We start from the raw sequence: 22266 nt of genomic DNA on the forward strand, positions 1-22266 counted from the left end.
TTACTTTCCTTACTGGCTATGCGGATTCAAGCAGAAAAAGCAACTCCCTGGCCAAGATAAGGGATACAGGAGACCAATTCAGTAACAATCTCACCCTTTTACCCCTAAGTACTTCCAGGTATATTTCCTAAAAACAAAAACTTTCCTTTGCATAGAGTATGGTGTATCAAAAATCAGGAAATAAACACTGATATAATTTTATTATCTAATCTACAGATCTTACTCATGTTCCACTAATTGTCCCATTAACAAAGTGACCTTCTAAAGAGTAAACAAAACTAGGTCACTCTCCTGCTATAAATACTCCAGTGGCTGTCTACTGTATGGTAGTAATATCCAAATTCCTCACTTCGGCCAATAAGGCCCTGCATGTTCAGATTCTTGCCTATTTCTCCTCCCTCATCTCCTAACACTTGCCCCTTGCTCACTTTAATCAAGGCCCACAGATCTTCTTTCTGTTCCTCCAGCACAAAATCTCATTTCTACCCCAGAGCCTTTGCAACTACCACCAACTATGGAATGGTCTTCTCCACAGATCTTCAATGATGACTCCTCCTCATTACTCAGGCCTAGTGTCCCTTCCTCCTTGACTCTATGTTATGTTGCTTTCTCCCTGTACGATTTTTAGAAAGGGAGGTAGGTATATGTAATTCTAAGTTGTCACCATGTTCCTGGAAGAACTCTGAAAAGACTGAATTCTCTGTACTTTTCTGTGTATTTTTTATTGTATTCAATTTGTTTATAAATTGCTAATCAGTATATGGTACATACAGGATATTCAAATTAAATAAAACCCCTCTTCTTAAATCTCTAAATAGCAATGTATACTACTATATTGTTGTTCTTGAATATTTACCAAAGTTGGTGTCATTAGAGCAGAAATGATTTCTTTTTATCGTCAACATATTAACAGTGTAAAACAGGAATTATAATCCAAATGCAAGTTTATCTGCAAGTAACTCAACAATGTAGTTCTTCTGGTTACAAGATGTGATTCTAAAGACATAAATTAATTACTTTGTTTCAGTAACTGTGTATAAATCAATGTTAATGTATAAAGCATTTATGTATGTAAGGTGTGTTCTAAACATTGCTCAGAACTACAGCAGCTGCTTAGAAACATGACAACAGTACCAGAGGACATCTTGTGAAGTCTAAAAATGACATGAGAACAAGTAGAAAATGATTATTGTTATGTTGGGGGGCTTTTATGTCATTTCTCTGTTGTGCCATCCTGTGTTGCCCCTACTTCAGGTAGCAATCTCTCTCCTCTGCACACCCAATGACAAGGATCACGTGTTTGAATAAAATGTCAACATCCCACATTATGTAGGGTAATGGGAATCCATCATCTAAATATCATTACAACTAAGGACTGTCATGTTCAAATTCTCCCTCACTATTCACAGCTGAGGGGAAAAAAACATCTTTAAGGCTTTGCCTGAGTTTTCAGCTAAAACCCACTTGATTTCAAGGTGACAGAGTAGGTTTCTTATGAGCTGTTACCACCTTGGATAATTATAAAGCTGGAGAAGGCTGTGAGAGGGAACAAAAGAAGATTAACACCTCTGCATGTTGATGCGGTGTAACTGAGGCGGGGTCGCCAGGGACCCAGAACTAAGAAAGCTGCTGCAACTGCTGCCAATAGGGAAGAAAACTGAAATAAGATGGAAGTGAGGAAGCCTTCATCAGCAATTAAAAACAAGGAGCTTACTTCATCTTTTTGAAGGCTACAGACACTTGTAGCTAAGAACAGACGATTTTGAATACCATCAAGGTCACAACTGCAAACAGCAAGTTGGTTGGCAATATAAAAAAGCACAAAGAACAAAGGGATAAAAGTAAACAAAAATACTGTTGAAATGCAACACACAGGGAACTGGGAACGGGACTCCACATGTGGCCTTGGCACATGCATGGGAAGTGGAGAAACTGGTCACCAGAGCTCTGAGGCTGTGCGCTGTGCTGTTTGCTACTGCTGCCCGAAGACATTCGTTGGCGAGCTGAAGTCAGCACTACTCTTTTTCAAGTTAGTTCAATGCAGCAAATATGTTCTAAAACAGTGGCTTCTAAATCCTAATCCACTGGGATATGGGAAAAAAGATGCTCAAGCTTTTAATAATAATTTTTCTATTTCTCTTTTAAAATATCTATCTTGTATATGTTATAAAATATATATTTTGTATCAGAACAACAGTACACATAAATTACTAACTATATGAGCCAGTCTTTAGTCAATATAAAGAATCAAAAACTGTTTACTGATAAGGAATATGTGATTAAAAAAATAGAGAGAGAAATCCTGATTAGTAGGTCTACAGTGGAGTCCAAGTGACTCTGGTAATGTAAGCAGCTCTTCTGCCCCTTTCCTGCTTGTCTATTTCTGTTCCCCTTAAACCTTAATTATAAAAATGAGATCACTGGGTAACACTTAACCTAACTCCTGACTTATGCTCTAAGTGCACACAACACCTTGCCTAACCTGTTCATTCTTTCCCTGAATTAAAAGAAGTAAGATAATTAAGTAGTTACAGAATGACTAGCTCTCTCTGCCCCCAGCAGCCTCCTTAGCAATCCTACAGGCAGACCACAAAGGGAGGAGTTACATCTGAAGAAATATCACGAGTTAGCCAGCCTTCCCACAATGGACAAAGATACAGAGCTTGACCTCCTGCCTTGATGGTCACTGAAATTCTTTCCCCTTTTTCCCTTTAAAAATTCTCATGGATGAGCAGAATCTTCAGAGGTGGTTTTGAGTCCACCTTCTCCCCAGACTGCTGGCTTTTGATTAAAGCAACATTTCTGTTCTACCAACACTTGCCTCTCGAGTACAGGCTTTTGAGCAGCAAGCAGCCAGACCTGAGTCCAGTAACAGTGGACACTTTTTATACATATTAATTCAATTTCATCCTTTTAACAATTGTACCATTAGGTTGTACACTGTTCCAAAGCAAATGTTATAATGATTCTCATTGTAGAGTCAAGAAAACTGAGCCATAGATAGGTTTGGTGTTTCCCCAAGTTCCCAAAACTAGTCAGTGGGGGAAGCAGAATTCAAATCCAGGCCATTGCCCCAAACCCAGGTTTCGTAAGCAGTATACACCACAGTCTCAAAGAGTTAGGAAATTATGACTGACCCAAAATAAAGTTAAGCAAGAGAGACTGAAGAACTGAAAATCCTAGGTAGAAGAGATGGATGGGCATCCAGTGGGCAGTTTCATCAGTCTGGAAACCCCCCAACACAAGGTTTTCTCACCAACATACACTCCCTAACAAATCCCTCACGTGTTAGTCACATTTGATTGTCTTTCTAGAAGAGTCCCATCCCACAAAATCAAAGATAAGAAATAAGACACAAACATTGCTTCAGTAAAACATCACCCAACCAGAGCAGCTCACTGTCATTTTTTTTTTTTAATAGAAGCCTTTCACCATATGGAACTAATTATCTCCATCTGCCGTTCCATACTTCTATTTCCTCTCTAACAGCTCATTCTTCAAAAACTCAGTAGCTTCCTCCCTTTACATTTGTAAATGCTGTTGACTATGGATAAAATCCATGTTTACTTTCTATTCAAAACCTCATAGGAAAGCTTGTTTTAATCATCCACAGATGTTTCATTCAGTTCTGCTTAGCTTGGCACAGAACTTCAGAGGGAAATAAAAGAAAAATCTTTATTTTATATTTCAATTGTAGATTGTTACAGACTAAATAAAACGCCAAATTGTTATTGGAAACAACACAGCCACTGTAATAACGATAGTTGACATCTCATTTTTACAATTATAATTTTTTCTGGCATTTGTTTAACTCAAAATGGTTTCCATATTTTACAAAGGGCTTTTTTTTTTCCCTTCTCTGAATGAACCTGCATTGAAGCCACAGAACTTTGTAATTTGCTTTTAATACAGTCTTATACATTTGAGAAATAGTGAAATTTTTGCATGATATATAGTGATTAGGCTTTCAAATACTTTCCACCCTTTTGGTGTCATGTTTTGATACATGTTACACTTTTAAATCCCTTTTAAAACACCCATTCGCCCCCAAAGCCACTCCATACACATCTAATACCTCTATGGGTCTTCTCCTCCTGGTTTCTCTTTTATTTTTTATTGCTTAACTAAAAAACAATTGACTATATATAAACATTACAAATTACATTTACAGTTCACAGTTATTCAGTGTAAAGGGGGAAAGCAGCTTTTCTGGTAGAAACTATAATTCTATGAATTTGTGGTAGACTCTCTAATGATCTCTAGTAACTCTGACAGGGGTACTTAATACATATACCATTTCTTTATAATTCCACACCTCCAAACAACCCAAAGCTCACCGGTTTCATTGATACCCTGAAATTTTCTTATAAGGTGATTTCTCATTTCTTTTCACTCCACTAAAGCCAAGAATCAAACTACATTCCCCAATATCTAAGTCCAAAATTTATCATTTATCTCCTTCTAAGTCCAGCCAATCACATTGCTCCTTCAGAAGCATTCCATTTCAATTATATTTACATGGTAGAGTTCATTTTAATCTTTCTTCTCATTTCTCTGTGTTAAAATATCTTAAACATTAACTTTAGTTATTTTTGTATTTGATTCAGCACACGGTTCTAGACATATTCTCTTAAAGTACTAGAAGGAGCCTCTGTACACATTTAAAAATAAATCTCAATGATGACCCCAGAATGAGCCCAGTTATGGCTCCTTATAATTGTTCCAACACACATGCTAAAACTCTGGTTTGATGGTGAGTATTTTGCTTTATCACAGTTCTCCATTCAGATTATGTTGATTAAAGAAGTTGTGCATTACTGGAGTGAAGAATGAATATATGAGGGGGAATGATTGAGATGTGAGTCTAAGAGAAGCCACCAAATCAAATAAAATATTTTAAGTCAAAGTAAGAAAGGGAGCAGTTTTTTTATATCACCATATTTTCCTATGTAAAAGTGATAGCTCTTCAAAGAACAGTTCTAAATTATATGTTGATAGTGAGAAAGAATATTTACTTTCTCAAATTATCTGACCTACAAGCTATAAACATATATGACCCAACAAATACAATGAAAAAATCTAGTGAAGACCTATCTATACTTTTTGATGTCAAGGTTGTGCATAATATTTAGTGTAACTAAGATTCTTGACCCTTATTTAATTGAAGCTAATAGAAGCTATGAATAACTCAAGGTTTTTTTTTTTTTTAATTTTGCACAAGTCATTCATTTCAAAAAAATGAGTAAGGTTTAGTCATACTTTGATATCCAGACACTGTAATCAAGACAACTGGATTCTTATGAGGCAAAGGCAACAAATTATGATCGACTCCACCATAAGAACAAACAAAACTTGAATTCATAAATTAACTGAAGAGTTTTTCCTGCTATAGACTTCTGCCACCATTTACATGGTAATGACACTAAAATCTTGTCCTCTGGACATATGCCCCCTTCAAAGAAAGAAGAGAACTGACGTACTTTAGCGTAATTTCTGTGTGTGTGTATAATATTGATGGATCCTTTTATGAACATAAAATACAGGCTAATTGCTCGGAAAATAGGAGGAGTGAAAACAGAGTGGTGAACTTTCTAAGAAGATTATGATTAAAATGAAAAACAACAGAAAATAAAAATACTGTAAATCTATAGCAAGAGAGGCATTTTATTTCATATCATAGTTAAAAGTTAATATAATTGATTTTAAAATTCAAATATAAAGTTTTAAACATCTAAAACATAAGCATGTAATATGTAGGTGGATCAACTTAGAAAATTTAAAGAAGTTCCATCTACTTCTATCAAAAAAAGAAGTCAGATGGTTATCAGTTTCTTAATCTGTGAAATTACCTATGTAATATCATATTTCCTTAAATCTAAGATGTCATTAATTGTAAAACATAGTATATTAATATATAAAACAGATAAACAACAAGGTCCTACTGTGTAGTACAGGAATCTATATTCAATATCTTGTAACAGCTTATAATAAAAAAGAATTTGAAAAGAAACATATATATGTATATATATATGAATCACTATGCTGTACACCAGAAACTAACAGAACTTTATAAATCAACTATATTTCAATTTTAAAAAATAGTATTTTATTTCCTAAGAAAAAAAATCATGCCAGTTAAGTTATGATAATCTATCCATGGTAAAATATATTCCAATTTCAGAGATATTAAAATGTGAAAAAAATGTACATCTTACATTTGGAGAAATATAGTAGAGTCCTTTCCATATATTCATATAGAAACAAAACCCTAGTTTTAGAACACAACAGAATACAGATGTATTAAGGTGTAATAAATGCTTTGAAGAAAGAAAAAGACATCTCACAGATAACATGGAAAGTTACCTTGTCTATAACAGGTTCAGAAATCTGTTGCTTTCCAATACATTTTTTCCATTGTGTCTTAACATATTTTTTTTTACCTTTAGTGCTGATAATAAAAGTTATAAGTGTTTATAATTTTTTTAAACTTTAGAAAATGCAGAAATAAAATCCTGATAAATATCTGGACTGATTCTGATCTGCAACAACCCATGCGCTGTAAAAACAAACGCTTCTCCTTTTCTCCTGTTTTGTTCCTCACTTCCACATGGTCCCTTCCAACACACACAGGTGCTATTACAGTTGCTGCTTCAGCAACCCCCACCCCTTAACCCCTACAGTACTTATGCAACTTCTAGAGCCTTTGTCCAACTTGCAACAGGAGACACAATCCTCCCATCTGATTCCTCTGAAGGAGGGAGGAGGAATAGGGGCTAATTAGAATTCAAAGATAATGGGACTTGGGATTCAGAAACAGCTTCAGAAAAAAAAAAAAAAAAGAAAGAAACAGCTTCAGGGAGGCTCAAGGTTAACACTATTAATATTCTTTCAACTACCTTACAGTTGCGAAGGAGAAAAGAATGTCTATGTTTCTCCTCTAAGCATTTTAGTGCTTTCTAGCAGATCCCAAAAATGTTGTTTTAATTAGCATGATAATACATATGCACGCAGATTAAAGGAGGGACAACAAACCCTACTGCCCCCAGAGTCCAGGCAGATCCATTGCTTATGAGGAAGAGGCAGAAGCAGAAACCCTTTGTCTCTGGAGCGAGGCAGAAAATCTTGGGCCCAGGATTCTACACTGATGCCAAGCAGAGGTCAGCTTCTGCTAGGAGAGAGACAAGAAATTCTCTCCCACCTAAGGCTAATCACAGATACAAGGGAGAGTTTGGCTGCCATGGTGAGGGGAAGAAGGAATGCTGAGAAAACCTTAACCCCAAACCCAGGCACACAAGGGCTCCCCAAGACTGAGGATGGACCAACAGAATTGGGAACTCCCTGTGCCCACGAGCCTGATACCTATTCATGCAACATGAATTGAGAAACTTCTGTGGCTCAGGACAACAAGGCAGAATGAGAATACTGAGAAAAACCTTCCAGCACTCCAGGTCCCACTCTAAATATAAGGTTACAGCAGCCACCACTGGGGTAATCTGAAGTCTGTCCTGAACTGAAAATAAACATAGCAACAACAAAACCCACATCCAACTCAACTCCTGAATAAATTGATTCAACCTCCACATTAATCACATTAATCACATTAATGGCATGAGATAAGAGGAAGAATGCCCATTACCAAGTAAAAATACTATTTAACTCAGTCTCTTCAATTCTGTACAATATGTCCAGAATTTAATAAAAAGTAAAAAAAAAAAAAAAAGCAAGGTAAGGTAAGCCACTGTCAAATGATCAACCAACTAACAGGAGCAAACACAGATGACTTAGATGTCAGAATTATCAAATAGGGACTTTAAAATAACTATGATTAGTATATTAAAGGATCTAGAGGGAAATATGGACAACATGGATGAACAAACAGGAAATTTCAGAAGAGATGCAAACTATAAAAGACTCAAATGGAAATGCTATAAGTAAAAAGACATAATGCTAGATATGAAGAATTTCTTTCTTGAGCTCATTAGCAGACAGGACACAATGAATCTAAAGATGGGTCTATAGAAAGTATCCAAACTGAAACACAAAAACACACAAAGAATGAAAATAAGTTTAAAAATAGAAAAAAACAGAGCTGTAGGATAATATCAAATGGCCTAACATATATGTAACTGAAGTTCTAGAAGGAAAAGACAGAAACAGAAATATTTGAAGAGATAATGGTCAAGAATTTCTCAAAATTAATGAAAAACTACAAATCACAGATCCAAGAATCCCATAGAATCTCAAGCAAGATTGTTTTTTGAAAAAGGAAAAACAAACTACCAAAAAATACCTAGACACAGCATAGTCAAAGTGATGAAAAAATATTGAAGACAGATGGAGGGGAAAAAAAAAAACAAAAACCATTACATTTAGAGGAAGAAAACTAAAAATCTCTAAAGTACCATCACATATAATTTAAAAGCATAAAAATAAATTGTGACTCTTATCTTGGCATCTTATGGAGTGTGTTTGATGTTTCCTCTAAATTGCAAATTTGCTTTTGGATTTTTTTTTTTTTTTTGGCATATCAGTGAGCTTTTCTTACAAGATATATTCTTAAAACATCGAAGTGTTTGTAAATTAACTTTATTAAACTTTTTATCTTATATTCTCTACATTTTTCTGAAATAAGATATAAACATTTGTGGGGCTGTCTCAACATTTAGCAAAATGAGGTCATGGATCCTCTTCACTTATGTGATTTCCTTTCCCCAGCACCTACACATTGAATTTTTGATGGTATTATGTTCACCAATGTATTGTTTTATTATCTACTATTTCCTATGCGCACTTTGTTTTTCTTCCACAAACAGATTATTGATTCTTCAAAATAAGACGTGTAATGTCTGCGTTTTATATTCTATACACAACAGATGCATAATAAGTTGCTTGGTTACTAATGTTAATATAATTTAAATACCTAGAAAGGTCCAGCTCTGCTCTGCTACTTTTAGGTCCCAGGTCTAAGAAGAGTGACCCTCAACGAGGCAGATGTGGACTCCACTGCTCAGCTTTACCCTGACCTTCATCCATCCTCAGAGCTGCTTGTTCCCTGCTGACCTCAGATTCACCTTTCTGGCCTCCTATCTGTCCCAGCCCATGATCAGATTTGAGGTTCTCTGATCTACTTCTTTATCAGTCTGGTTACTCCACCATCACTTTATTCCACAGTCCATGGCCTATTTTCTTCCAAGCACTCTATTTGTTCACGCAGCCTTTCTAGAACCTTCCTCATAAGCTGCATACCAGGTTCTAATTCTAGCCACAGGAGTCAGATTCTGGACAAAAATTAATCTTAAGATGTTTGAAAACAAATCTCCACATAAAGCCAAAGTAAGAAGGTGATAACACCAGGTATGTAAATCATTATTCTACTCGGATTATGTTGAAGGGAAGGAAATGCAGCAAATTTTCACACAATTATCTATGAAATCAAACAATACAATTTCAAAATTAGTTTAGCAGAAAGTTTAAATAAATGGAATATTCATACAAGTAGAATAATTATTTCACAAAAACTAGCACCACTCTGAAGAGGAGAATTTGCCAGTGTGCCCTTAAAAACAAGTGCTCCTAAGAAAACTCCAAGGATCTGAGCTTAAAAGATGAGAAACACTAAAGTGTCCAAACTATTTCTTTGAGCCACCCAAGGTATTACAGTTGACTCTTATTATTCGTGATAATTATATTCTATAAAGTTGCTGCAAACAATGAATTAGCAAATGCTGAACCACTGTCCTTAGAGGAAACACAGAGTTGGGTTCTTGTGAGCTTCTAGTCATAACATTTTCATCAACCAATCAATATATAACCTTGTTTTTATGTTTAAAGACACCTAATTTAATACATATTTTGGAGTCCTTAACACTGAACTCATGTCCAATGGTATCATAACTCATGCCTCAAGAAGCTTATCTGACACATGTGTTCTCTCTTCAAGGCACATCACAGCCTCCTAGTGCTTAGGAACACTAGCCAGCACATCAGCATTACACTCAGGGGACATTTTAAATAGCAAAATCAACAAAAAGCACCAAAATGTGGGAAACTTGGCACTAGATAGGCCATGAAAAAAAAAAGTAACAACTTGTTTACAGTATGAACACAGGAAGAAGGAAGATGAACAGTAAGGCTCAATTGTCTCTCTACCTCAATTATCTTCCTCAGTGGCCCAATTTGATATATACCTTGAACCTCATCTCACTCTCAGTTCACTTGTTCATCAATTTCACCCCTCAGTTTCAAGGCATGTCTTCCTACGTCCTAGTCACTGCTTGGCTCCAGAGTCCTTGCCCCAGCAATGCACTCACATGGATCAGCCTGGGGAAGGTACACCCTGTCTCACACATAGGCACTGCTATAGGCACTATCTCCACACAGCTCTTGATTTCAACTATTTCAACAACATGCATATAAAACCTAAATTCACAACCCATTATCATGTTCTTCTTCATTCTACTGGTATTCTCAGAATCTAAAACCTCTCATTGGAAAAGCTGAAAGGATGTGTCTCTAAAATAAAGGTGATTATCTGGGCCACTTGGTTCTAAATTACTTAGATCATGTATAATTTTTTGTAAGTTTAGGAAACCCTCAATAATTATCCCAATTCTACTTCCTTTTGCTATGATAAAGTTGGTCTAATACTGCCTATCCCTTGTTCTCTATACAGAAGTATTAAGTCTGTGAGCCTCTGCTTTCCTTTCAGTATATTGAAGCTATCCATAAAAAATGGACAGATATATAGATGTATGATTAATCACGGGTAAGTGAATTTATTTTAGTGACCCTTTGATTTGGTTCCCTCTGTAACAGAAAGCTTAGAGGAGATGAGGAAGCTAAAGCACTGAAGTCTAGACACCTTGAGCTGCTCGAACAGAAGTGCGCCGAAAGGTTCATATGATACAGTATCCCACGTCTAAGGCTTAGAAGGAATCTTAAAGGTCTTTACCTCTCAACTGTGGGCACCATCATATTCGGGATCAAGGCTGGCTCTGTTTACCACTGTGAGCCCAAAACATCAATACTTTGTCTAGTACATTGTAGATACTAAAAAATATTTGGTTATTCCTCAGCAATAAAGTAAGTGATATATAAAACAGGTGGACAAATCTCAAAAACATGCTGAGTGAAAGAATCTTCACACAAAAGACACATTCCAGATGATTCCATTTACATTAGGATCTAGAATATGCATAACTAATCTATAGTGGAAAATAATCACAACTGTGACTCCCTGGTTGGGAGGTGGAGGAGAATGTGTGTTAGGGACTGCTGGGATGAAGTACTTTTAACAAGCTTCTCCCCAAGTCTTCTGATGTGTACAGATTTGGGAGTGACAGATCTGGATTATATACTTCAATCGTTAGAAAGTCTTCTTTAGGGTTGGCACATTTCATTTTTGGAAAGCTCTATTCAAATCCTTCTTTTTCTTCCAGTGAACTAGAATCTGTCTCACTGGCATCTACCACTCATTTATTCTTATTTTTGGAGCCATAAACTGAATCCCTTTCCATTATTATAATTATAGCTTTCATTATTAATGCTTATTACATTGTGTTAGACAGCATGTTCTGAGCTACAGTCAGTGTGCCTTGTCTCACAACAGCCTTTTGAATTTCATATTCCTGCTCTCTCCCATCTTCCTTCCTTCCTTTATGCCAAAAAGTCATGGTAGCTTTGACTTTCAGGAAGTCATGACATGACTTCTAGTCTCTTCACCATCTTTTTCAAAAAGTTATCACAAACTGAACCTCAGACATTTTACTGTACTGTGAATGAGTTTATCAGACCTTTTTCTGTAAAGTAGGTTTTGACAGATGCGGACACTAAACAACATAAAAAAGCAAGTCTGGAACCAAAGAGAGAACAATCTTTGGCTATTTCACAATTCTGCCTGACACCAGATCTACTTAGAGGGAGATAGTGTGTTCCTCTATTCAGCCGAATAAAAGATTTCAATGGATCTGGAAACCACAGTTTCTACTATTTACAATTTAGACATGTTTGACTGAAATTTAAAATTAATCCTTTCAGCTGCCATATTGCATGAGCTAAAAAAAATATTTGTATAATATCTCAGTGTAAAATAATGTCACCTCAAGGTCTGTTTAATTTTACTTTTTTGAATAATATGTTCAAACATTCCTGCTAAATGCAGAACTTTAAACAAGCTGGATTGAAAGATTTTTTTAATAAGATTTTTTACGGATGAAATCACCAAGTTACCTGTTTTCTCTATAGTCTACTGAAGATTTCTCAATTTTGTAACTTTTACATGAAATACCATTGTACTCTGCCATGAATCAGGTGAATAGTTTAACTATTTTGGTGCCATCAGTCTAAACTTTACAAATGTTGGTATTCTTGGATGGGACACTTTTTTTTTTTTTAAAGAATGTAATGTTCTTGTTCATGTACTCATAACATGTTTTAACATACTGACATGTTCCTTCAACTGCTCATTTTAAAATTGGAGTTCTCAATTTCCAGCATATTTAGCCCCTGTTAGCTTTAACTTTGAAATTGCCATTTTTGGGTGGCCAAAATGATTCAATCTAACACTACTTAATTTAGAAAGTAATCAGTAAAGCAGAAGTACTACTGTCACTCACAGACATAGAAAACAAACTTATTGTTACCAATAAGGGGAAAGAGTAGGGAGGGAGAAATTAGGAGTTTGGGATTAGCAGGTACAAACTACTATATATAAAGTATATAAACTACAAGATCTTACTGTATAGCACAGTGAACTATACTCAATATCCTATAATAAATCATAATGGAAAAGAATATGAAAAAGAATATGTATATATGTATAACTGAATCAGTTGGCAGTACACTGGAAACTAACACAATATTGTAAATCAGCTATACTTTAATAAATGAAAATAAATAAATAAATAGATGAAAAGAAGTACTACTGCCAACTAGCAATTTTACTTTTGCTTCTCACTAGAATAATTCTCAAATACTTTCTACTATGAACTAAAGTGTAATTTTCTACCATCAATATTCTTTCTTATAATTTTGAAAACAGAGACCTGATCTGCCTCTAAGACTTTTTTTTACCACTTTGACTTAGTTGTTCCTAAATAGCTACCCATCACAACTTTGAGAGAACCACCAGTTTACCTGTAAAGTCAATACCGACTTTCAAAGGTAGTATGGAAATAAAGGTGTTCCATAGTCTTCTAAATAGTCTTTAAACTATACTTCATGTGGCTGTAAGGATTATTATACAGAAAATGCTTAAAATTCTCTTATAATGTGGCATTGAGCCCGAAGGAACCCAGAAATATTCAGCACTTGCAAAAATGAGGAATTGAATATAAAAATAATTTTAAATGGCAAGTAAGTCTTTCATAAAGATATTTACTTTTTGAATATCTAGATATCAAAATGATTATAGAGATTGCAGAAAATAGTTGTATTTATTTTGTCAATTTAAAAAAATAAGATATTATCTAGAATAATTTTATTATGAATTTTTTTTAAAACAATGCTTTTAACTTCTGTTTTCCAACTTGGATTAGGTATGTGTATTTTGCATCTGAGAAGGCTAATGCCTTCCCAGTCCTCACCAGTATAAAATACTTTCTCTTCTGTATTCCCTGTTACTACCATGCAACTGACCCTCATGCTGTCCTATATTATTATTTTTAATACATACATGTATCTTATTGTTGGAACACTCCTTAAGGAGAGAGACTGTATCTTAAATATCTGTTTCTCCCTCAAAGTCTTGTACACTGAAAATATCCTCACACATCAGAACTCCTGTATCTTGTTTAAATCAACTGCTTTTTCCCCTTACACCGACTTAGCTACCTTAATCTGCATCTTTTCTATTCCATCTTTGACACTATTTCTAGAATGGTAATGACTAAACAATATACAGTGGTCAAGGTACAGATATACCCTAGTTTTATTTCAAATCTACAACTCAAGTGATAAATAAATTCATGTACTTAAAGTATCTGTGTTCTGTGTAATCCCAGAATGTATACAGATACTGCATGAAAGATTAATCAGGTGTTAGTATAAAAGACATAGTCACCATTTCATATGGTTCAGGTCTTAGGTTTAGTAACACAAAAAGAGTTAATGTTGTTAATCTTTTAGAACTATGTTAATAACATGCATGTATGGACTGAGTCACTTCACTAGAGAAACCCACTCTATGAGAAGCCCAGGAAATTCAAACTTTTTTATCTAAGATTCAAAGGAATCTCCATGAGAGACACACAAATATATTCTGCCTTAATTTCTGATTATTACTTTCAAGTAGAATATGAACTGATTTCTAAGGCTAAAAGCTAAGGCAAATGTCTAGATAATTAAAGTCAAAAATCACAATAATCATGTAAGTAATTGAAATAATTTAGTTATTATTTATACATGGAATAAAGGACCTGGGGTTCAATTTCTGGCTCTGTCACTACCTTAAGCTAAGTGGACTTGGAATGAATATTTAATCTCTCAAGTGTATTTTCTTGTATCTTGAGTAAAGAAACTATCCATCTACTTGAGAGAGAGAGATTTTGAAAATTAAATTGGAACAGAGTTTCTCAACATTGGTGCTGCTGACATTTGGGGCCTGATATTTCTTGTTGCAATTCTGTGCACTGTAGGATGTTCTGCAACATGTCAGGTCTCTACCCACCAGATACTAGTGGTCTACATCGACACCCCAGTAGTAACAACCAAAAGTGTCTCCAGACATTGCCAAACGTCCTTTTTGGGGCAGTAGGGAGCCAAAAATCACCCCACTCCCAATTGTGAATGACTGAATTAAGTAGTTTATATAAAAGACTTCATTTATATATCAGGTATATAGACAGAGCACCTATTATGTGCCAGACACTGTGCCCAAGTCAAAGAAGATGATTCATGCCCTCAAATAGTTTACAGCCTAGAAGCAGACAGATCAACAAACCAATGCTTGCAGTAATAGCAGTTTGGGAGCCCATGGAGGGTGCAGGAAACATAACAGTTAGATATTAAAGCAGAAAAGCCACAAGAATTGGCGGCTAAATGGATGTGGGGGATGAGTAAAGGGAGGAGAGAAAAACAAGATGTTAACAGTGGTTAATCATTATTTAGTATGTAAGTCAAAGAGGTTTTCCAAAACAAACAGCAACATTTCTCAGAAGAAAAATCACACCATGTAAATGATCACAAAATAAATATTGAATTCACTGTGACTGCTTTAATTTTAACCAGTGGGGGAACCCACACAGACGAACTACTCCACTTCTTCCATCCAATTTGCTCTCCTATTACCACAATTATAAAGACCAACAGAAGTCTTCTAATTCCCATACCGTAACTAGACTATCAAGCTCACAAAAATGGCAGTAACCAGATAAGGAACAGTGTGCATAGTTTATGGTTTCTTTATTTCATTCACTGAAGAACACATCATTTTAATACTAAGAGTTTTATTCTATGTCAACTTTAAGCCCAAGTCAAACGCATCTGTACCAATGCCAAAAGAAAATAAAACCTAAACCATGGTGAGAAACCACCTTTCCCTCAAACAGTGGAGATGTGTAGCTTTTCAGAATATTATCTGCATGTGAGGTCCACACAGAGGTGACTATTAGCTCCATCTCACTGTGGTACAGCAGGGCAAACAACTATCCATTATCTCATGGCACTTTCTAGTTTGTGTGATACCAGGAAAGTGTAGTTTTGAGACACAGAACACAGTGTTCATTACAGGAAAGCTAGTTAGAGGCTGCTAATGGGACCCTTTGGCTTCTGGTCTTGCCGAGGTATCTGGAGGAGGTCCAAGTGCCTAACCACGACAATTTCAAATGAAATTCTCTTTGCAATTATGTTACCCAACACCCCCAAATATGAAAGCCTTCCTGGGTTTTAGAGTTTATAAGCCCCCTGACAGTGGAATTCTGTGTGGAAATATAAAAATTCAAGTAACAAAGAATTTTTGAGAGGATCAAAAATAGAAACCATTATTGGAATACAAAAACATTTTAGTTACTTAAGAATCCACATTTCTAAGAAAAGCAGCCTTATTAAATGACATTTGCTCAATAGGTAATTTTCCCCATTTAATTTTCATAAATAGATCACTTTGAAATGTATTTCTCCTAACAAAGACTGCACATTAACAACAAATGATACAACATCTTCAAATTTTAATTAATGTCAAGAACTTTTACTTTGCTTCCAAGCAACTTACAGAAACATGTTATTAATATAATTTAATTTAAGGGGGTAGGCATTTGTTTTCTATTTTTAAAAAGGTGGTTCTGAAATTCTGGCCCTGTCAACATCATTTAAACATTCCTGTTCCATGCCTCAATATAATAAATTAAATCAGCATTTTAATTGTGCCCATGCTTTGTGGTTCCTGGCGGTACAAAAAGATTCTCTGTGAGCACACGACTTCCCCTCAAAAAACCCCACTGAGTGATTAATTACCCGTCTGGAAGATATAAATATGTCTCTCAATAAAGACAGTATGGACTGCTGGAAGCTCTGGCCTTATACGTCTCTGTAGGACGCCTTAACTTAGCAGACTCCTAATTCAAACAAGATTCTGGCTCCAGCATTCACAGACAACTCTACCATGAGACACTGTTTCTCTGTTGAGCAGTATATTTATTTTAATTAATATCACTTGGTATAGGTACAAGAATCAGAGGCAAATTGGGTTTTTTATGTACAAATATGTAGAAATCTCAAGGTGTCTCTGCTCCTTAAGAAAGAACTGAGAACAAAAGAAAATAACCTTGAGTTCTTATAAAATACCATCTTTATATATAGTATTTTACATTACACCCTGATATTACTTATGTTTCATTCTGAGTTCAAGGTTTGGCCAAGAAACCGTAATTTTACAAAGACATGAACTCATGAGTCTATCTAGCTATGCCTGAACCTCACATCTACCGTCTGAACTGAGAAGCCATCATGATCACTTTAGGGGAGAGAAGCTTAGAGAAAGGACTCACTGGCCACCTCCCCTTACCTCCAAATAGTAAAAACAAGAATTGATGAAATTTCTAAAACTGTTTCTACAAGACCAAAATAAGATAAGAGGAATTAGAATTATAACAATCATTGAAATCAGAAATTGCAAGCAAAGTCAACTAACTTGAAAATAAAGACAAAGAAATCAAGACTTGAAGCTGGCTCCTTTAAATTGGAGAACTGTCATATGTAGCTTCTCTAATGCTTTGCATTCATGGCATTTATTACCAGAACTGAATACCACATCTCCTTTACCCTTTTAGTATTTTTTTTTAAGGGATTGGAAGGCAAGATTATCATTCATCATTCCAGCCAGTCTAACAATCCAGACATCAAGTTCCTAATTGTTCTATTTAAAACAAGATGAAAGAAAGCTTCTCTAAAAAGTCAATACGTTTGGCCAAGAAAAAGAAAAAGTCATTTGCACTCAAGACTTCTACTCTACTGCTATTTATATTTCTACTGGGCCTTGTCAAAGATAGATTTTGAGCATGATCATCACGTGTAACTACAAAGATTAAATCACTCAGCAAATATAAGTCAAAATTGGAGTAGATTGTAAAAATAGCCACACTATTTTAGCACCTTCCTTCAAGAGGTAGAGTACCTTTTCCCACCCCTTGAATCTTGGCTGGTCTTGTAGCTTTGACCAATAGAAAGCACAAAAATGGCAGTATACCAATACTGAGCCTAGGCTTCAAGAGGCCTTACAGCTTCCATTCCCAGATTCTCACAACTCTGTGCCCAACATAGGAACAAGCCCAAATTAGCCTGTTAGCAGTTGAGAACCCATGTGGGAAATAGCCCCAGTCATCCCAGCTGTCCAAAATGTGGATCATCATCTGGATCATAAACCAATCAGCCCAAGCCATCTGGCAGCTGATCGCAGATACACAAGTGACCCCAGCCAAAATTAGCCAAGCTTAGCCCACAGCAGAACTGCCCAGCTAAGCCCAACCAACAATGTCAACATGCAATATTATGAGTTAATTAAATAGATACTTTCTTAGTCACTAAGCTTTGGGGTAATTTGTTATGCAGAAATCGGTAACTGATACAGGTCCTGTTTCCTCATAAACTTATCTTTCCCAGGCTTTAAGACCCAACTCAAGTTTCTCATTATGCTCATGGCCTTTACTGGGTATTAGGGTACATACTCTGTTGACCTAGTTCCTTTTGAATTCTGATCACATTTTTTTCTGTGAAAAAAAAAAATTTAGCTCTTAGCTAAATAATGCCCTGTATGATTTTCAAGTTATAGCTAAGTGTTTGTGATTCACATACAAATGCCTGGAAGGCAGAGACCATGTTTTATATTTATTTTTTATTATCAACACACTAAACGCATAGGTGTTGAATATTTGATTTGATTTGAAAGCAGCTGGAGTTTATAACAAGCCCTTTAAGTTGTATGTACTATATTTCACTTATGTGTAACATGTAATTAATATTAGCCTGTTTCACCACAAAGGAGAATGAGTGATTTTTAAGTTCTCACATTCCTTTACAAATCTAACATATAATAAATTTCTTAAGAAAACAAGAACAACTAGATAAAATGTAAAACTTCTATATATGGCAAACACAGGGAACACCATTAAAAGCTAGTAACTAGGAGAAAATAGTTATGGTATATTCAACAAAGAGCTAATCATTGATAGCATACAGAGAGCTCCTATAAAGCAATAAAAAAGACAACCCAACATAAAACTGAGAAAAATATTTAAATTGACAGTATTCAGAAGTACAAATTAAAAAAAAAAAAAAAAACTCCTGTGCAAAGATGCTTAGCCTCAGACAACCAGGAAAAAGTATGTTTAAATAAGGATTTTATTCATCAGATTATTAAAAAGTTAGGAGCTTAAGTAAGATCCAGTACTGGTGACTGTGTATGGAAATAGGCCTCCTTGCACGCTGTTGACTGGAGTATAACGTGGCATAGCTTTTAGGAGAACAACTGGGTAGTATATATCAAAATGTCAACTCGGCACATGCCTTTTAACCCAGTAATATTCACTGAGACATTGTTTTTAATATTAAAAAACTGGAAAGCTAAATATGTATCAATAATCTCATGATAATTATTAATTCATCTATCTGTGGAAAACAAAGCAAAAATTTAGAAGAATGTGATATATTTGTATCCGCTGACATCAAAAGATCAAGAAATGAAAAGTTAGAAAGGCAAGTCATCAAAGAATAGTGTAATACCATTTTTCAAATAAGTATATAATTGCATAGAAAATAGGTTAGAATGATATACCCTAAAATAATAGCCATGATCAATTAACAGGGAAGTATGACTGCGAGAGTGAAGGAAAACAGTAAGCTTTTACACATTTATGTACCATTTCAATGTCCCACAAGCATAGATTTATGTGATATGCTTCTAATTTGTTTATATTACACATACCTGGACAGCAGAAGAGGGCAGAGCACAGCCGCATTCAACTAAGGAGCCCAGGAAAGCTGTGCCTTCATCAAGGAAGTCTCCACTTTTATCCTGGTTCAAAGCAGTGGAGCGGTCGGCACTGCACACAGATGTGAGCAGGGACTGGCACTGGGGGCCCTTGTAGCATGACTTCTTCAATGGCAGCGAAGAGAAGAGACTGACTTGTCAACTGCACTGGGGACCCTGTCTTTGGCCTCGCAGGACTACAGCGGGGTATTCTCCCAGAACCTGGAATGAAGGAAAACAAGATGAGCCTCTGAAAGTTTAATGTGAAAATCAACACAGAACTAAAGGAGAAAGATGAGAGGCCACCTAAAATAATAACAGAGCTAGCAGTTACCAATCCCCAAGCAATCTCCGGTGCCAACACATGTATCTCACTTCATCTTCACAACAACCCTCAGTTGTTTTTATTTTACTGAAGGGGAAATGAGTTTAGAGAGATTAAGGAAATTAGCAAGGACCACATAGCTTCTGTGTGGCAGTGCCAGGGATTTGAACCCAGCCCGGTTTAATTCAACACCTATGTTCTTAACGAACATGGATGGTATGCTCTTCCTGTAACACAAAAAGCCTTCTGAGTCAGCAACACTGGACTATCTCCTTGCCATATAAGTTAATATACCTAAGAATATAATGGGCCAAGCAAGACAAGTATAGCTTAGCCATAAAAACACGGAACAAAGGGTTTCAGGCAAGTGCATGGGAATAGTGCCTATTCAAACAGGCAGCAGGGATCTTGGTCCAAGGATTCATTCAGTCCAAGGAACAGGCCAACTGGGCCACAGAGTATGTGGAAAAATGAAATTTCTCAGCCTTCCAGGATAAGGGTCAGTACCCGGACTGTGGATTCACCAAGGCAGTTTCACTCCAGGATGCCTCCTAGGAAACAAACAGCTCCCCCATGGGCCCTAATTGAGCTTTTTCCCATTTGCAACTTCTATGGTCCTTTAGATACATTTCCACTACTTTTTCCTATTTTAGGCCTATATTAAATTCACACTAAGTGATTTACACAACGCATTGCTGAAGAATACATGCATCACATATCACAAACATAGGGCAACTGTATTCTCTCTACAGACCCAAAGTTAACACACATAGAATTGGGGCAAGTGAAGTGGAAGGGAGGAATTGCAGGGAAGGGTGCTGTGTCCTTAAGCTTGAGAATGGGGTTTATGGAAAAATTCTAGGAGGACACAATGATAGAAAATTCATGTCTACTTTTATTTGTTTCATATATTGGTGGTCTACATGAGACTTTTTTGGAGAATGAGTTCCACTACTTTGAACAAAAAAGTCTGGACACCAATGAGGTTAAAGGAAGGGATGTCTGATGCTTGGTTCAGTCATGTAATGACTATTGTTTCTTTGGACATCAATTTGCAGGCATTCATGGCTATGGCTGATAGAGACAATGCGGTAGGGAATGGATTCCAAGGCATTCTCCAGGGTGGCTCTGTCCAGTACTCTCTTTAAAATCTGATTTGCAGCCATAAAACGGCCCTCACAATTAAAATCTTCACCCAAAACTTCAATCCTAAATAGACGTAGGTCTTTTAGGCATTACAGTGGGCACCAAGGGAATGCTGCTTTCTGGACATGCTAACAACCCCTTCAGGACGGAGGCCTGTATAAGGAGGCAGTGGGAGTTATCACATAGGCTCCAGACCTCATCTGCTGATTAGGATTCGTAGCTCTGAAAAGAGCAGCTCCTTACTACTTGTGTGGTCTACAGGAGGTTCTGAACATCTCCAAGTATCAGGATTTTTATATGTAACATGTAGACTACATAGGCGTATTACAAGGATTCCATGTCTATAAAGTGCTCTGTACTGAGACTCGAACAAAGCAAGCCTACTCAAATGTTAGCTTACATATTACCACACTGGGATCAAGTATTTGAAGATAAAATGGAAAGTGGTCTGGAGAACAGAGAGCAGCACAACACAGGGAGGGCATGAGGTAAACAGAAAATGGGCAGTGTGAAGAGGGACAATGTGAAACTCAAGATTTCATGACCTGCTAAGGTTTGGGCTTCACTCTACCGGGTGTGAGGATCCACTGAAAGCTGTTTAGTAATTCACTTGTTTAGAAAAATACCCACTAAGTGCTTATTCTGTGCCAAGAACCATTTTAGTGGAGGAAATAAGAAGGTAAGTAAGGTGAGATTCCTGCCCTCAAGCAAGTCCCTTTTTCAGGAGACAGACTTACAATTCTAAGATTGGACTTAGAGTAAGTATACACCAAGTGCTATGGAAACAGAGGGTGAAGTTTAGATGACTAAGTTTGGCAGAGAAGGGAGAGAGTTTCCTTAAACTATAAGCAGTGGGTCAGAATGGGGATTGATGAAAAAATGAAGAGAGCTTTAATAAATGTAAGAGGAAGAAAAGAATTATCTCTGCCCACTGAGGAAGCTTAGAATAGTTGTGATTCGAACATTGGTCCCTCCAGACATCAGGCAGAACCTAAAGCAATGCCCCCTTAAAATCCGTTCCCTCAGGGTCCATAGGCCTCTTGAATATACTTAGGGAGCCACCCATGAAAGAAGTGTACTCCTCTGAGGCTAATCACTGCTTTGACTCTCAGGAGGAACTTTGGAGAGGATATGAACAAAACTCTCTTTTGTGCATTTGAGAAGTCCACAGAGGGGGGAAAGTATGGCTCAAGTGGTAGAGCACATGCTTAGCTTGCACAAGGCCCTGGGTTCAATCCCCAGTCCCTCCTCTAAAAGGAAATAAACCTAATTACCTCCCACTACCTGACAAAATAAAATAAATAATATGACAGTAGAAGTCCACAGAAACTGCCAG

At 36.3% G+C, this 22266-nt stretch overlaps 1 long non-coding RNA gene across 1 annotated transcript in view; it reads right to left on the minus strand.

The window, feature by feature from the left end:
- The window catches only part of LOC135322027 (uncharacterized), an 843225-nt gene that overhangs the window by 758323 nt on the left and 62636 nt on the right, over positions 1-22266 (minus strand). Inside the window, exon 2 of the long non-coding RNA XR_010382274.1 lies at positions 19415-19681. This is a non-coding gene — a long non-coding RNA (uncharacterized LOC135322027). The remainder of the gene's footprint in view (positions 1-19414; positions 19682-22266) is intronic.

The sequence above is a fragment of the Camelus dromedarius genome, chromosome 9 (genome assembly GCF_036321535.1).
Source record: "Camelus dromedarius isolate mCamDro1 chromosome 9, mCamDro1.pat, whole genome shotgun sequence".
Taxonomy (NCBI): Eukaryota; Metazoa; Chordata; class Mammalia; order Artiodactyla; family Camelidae; genus Camelus; species Camelus dromedarius.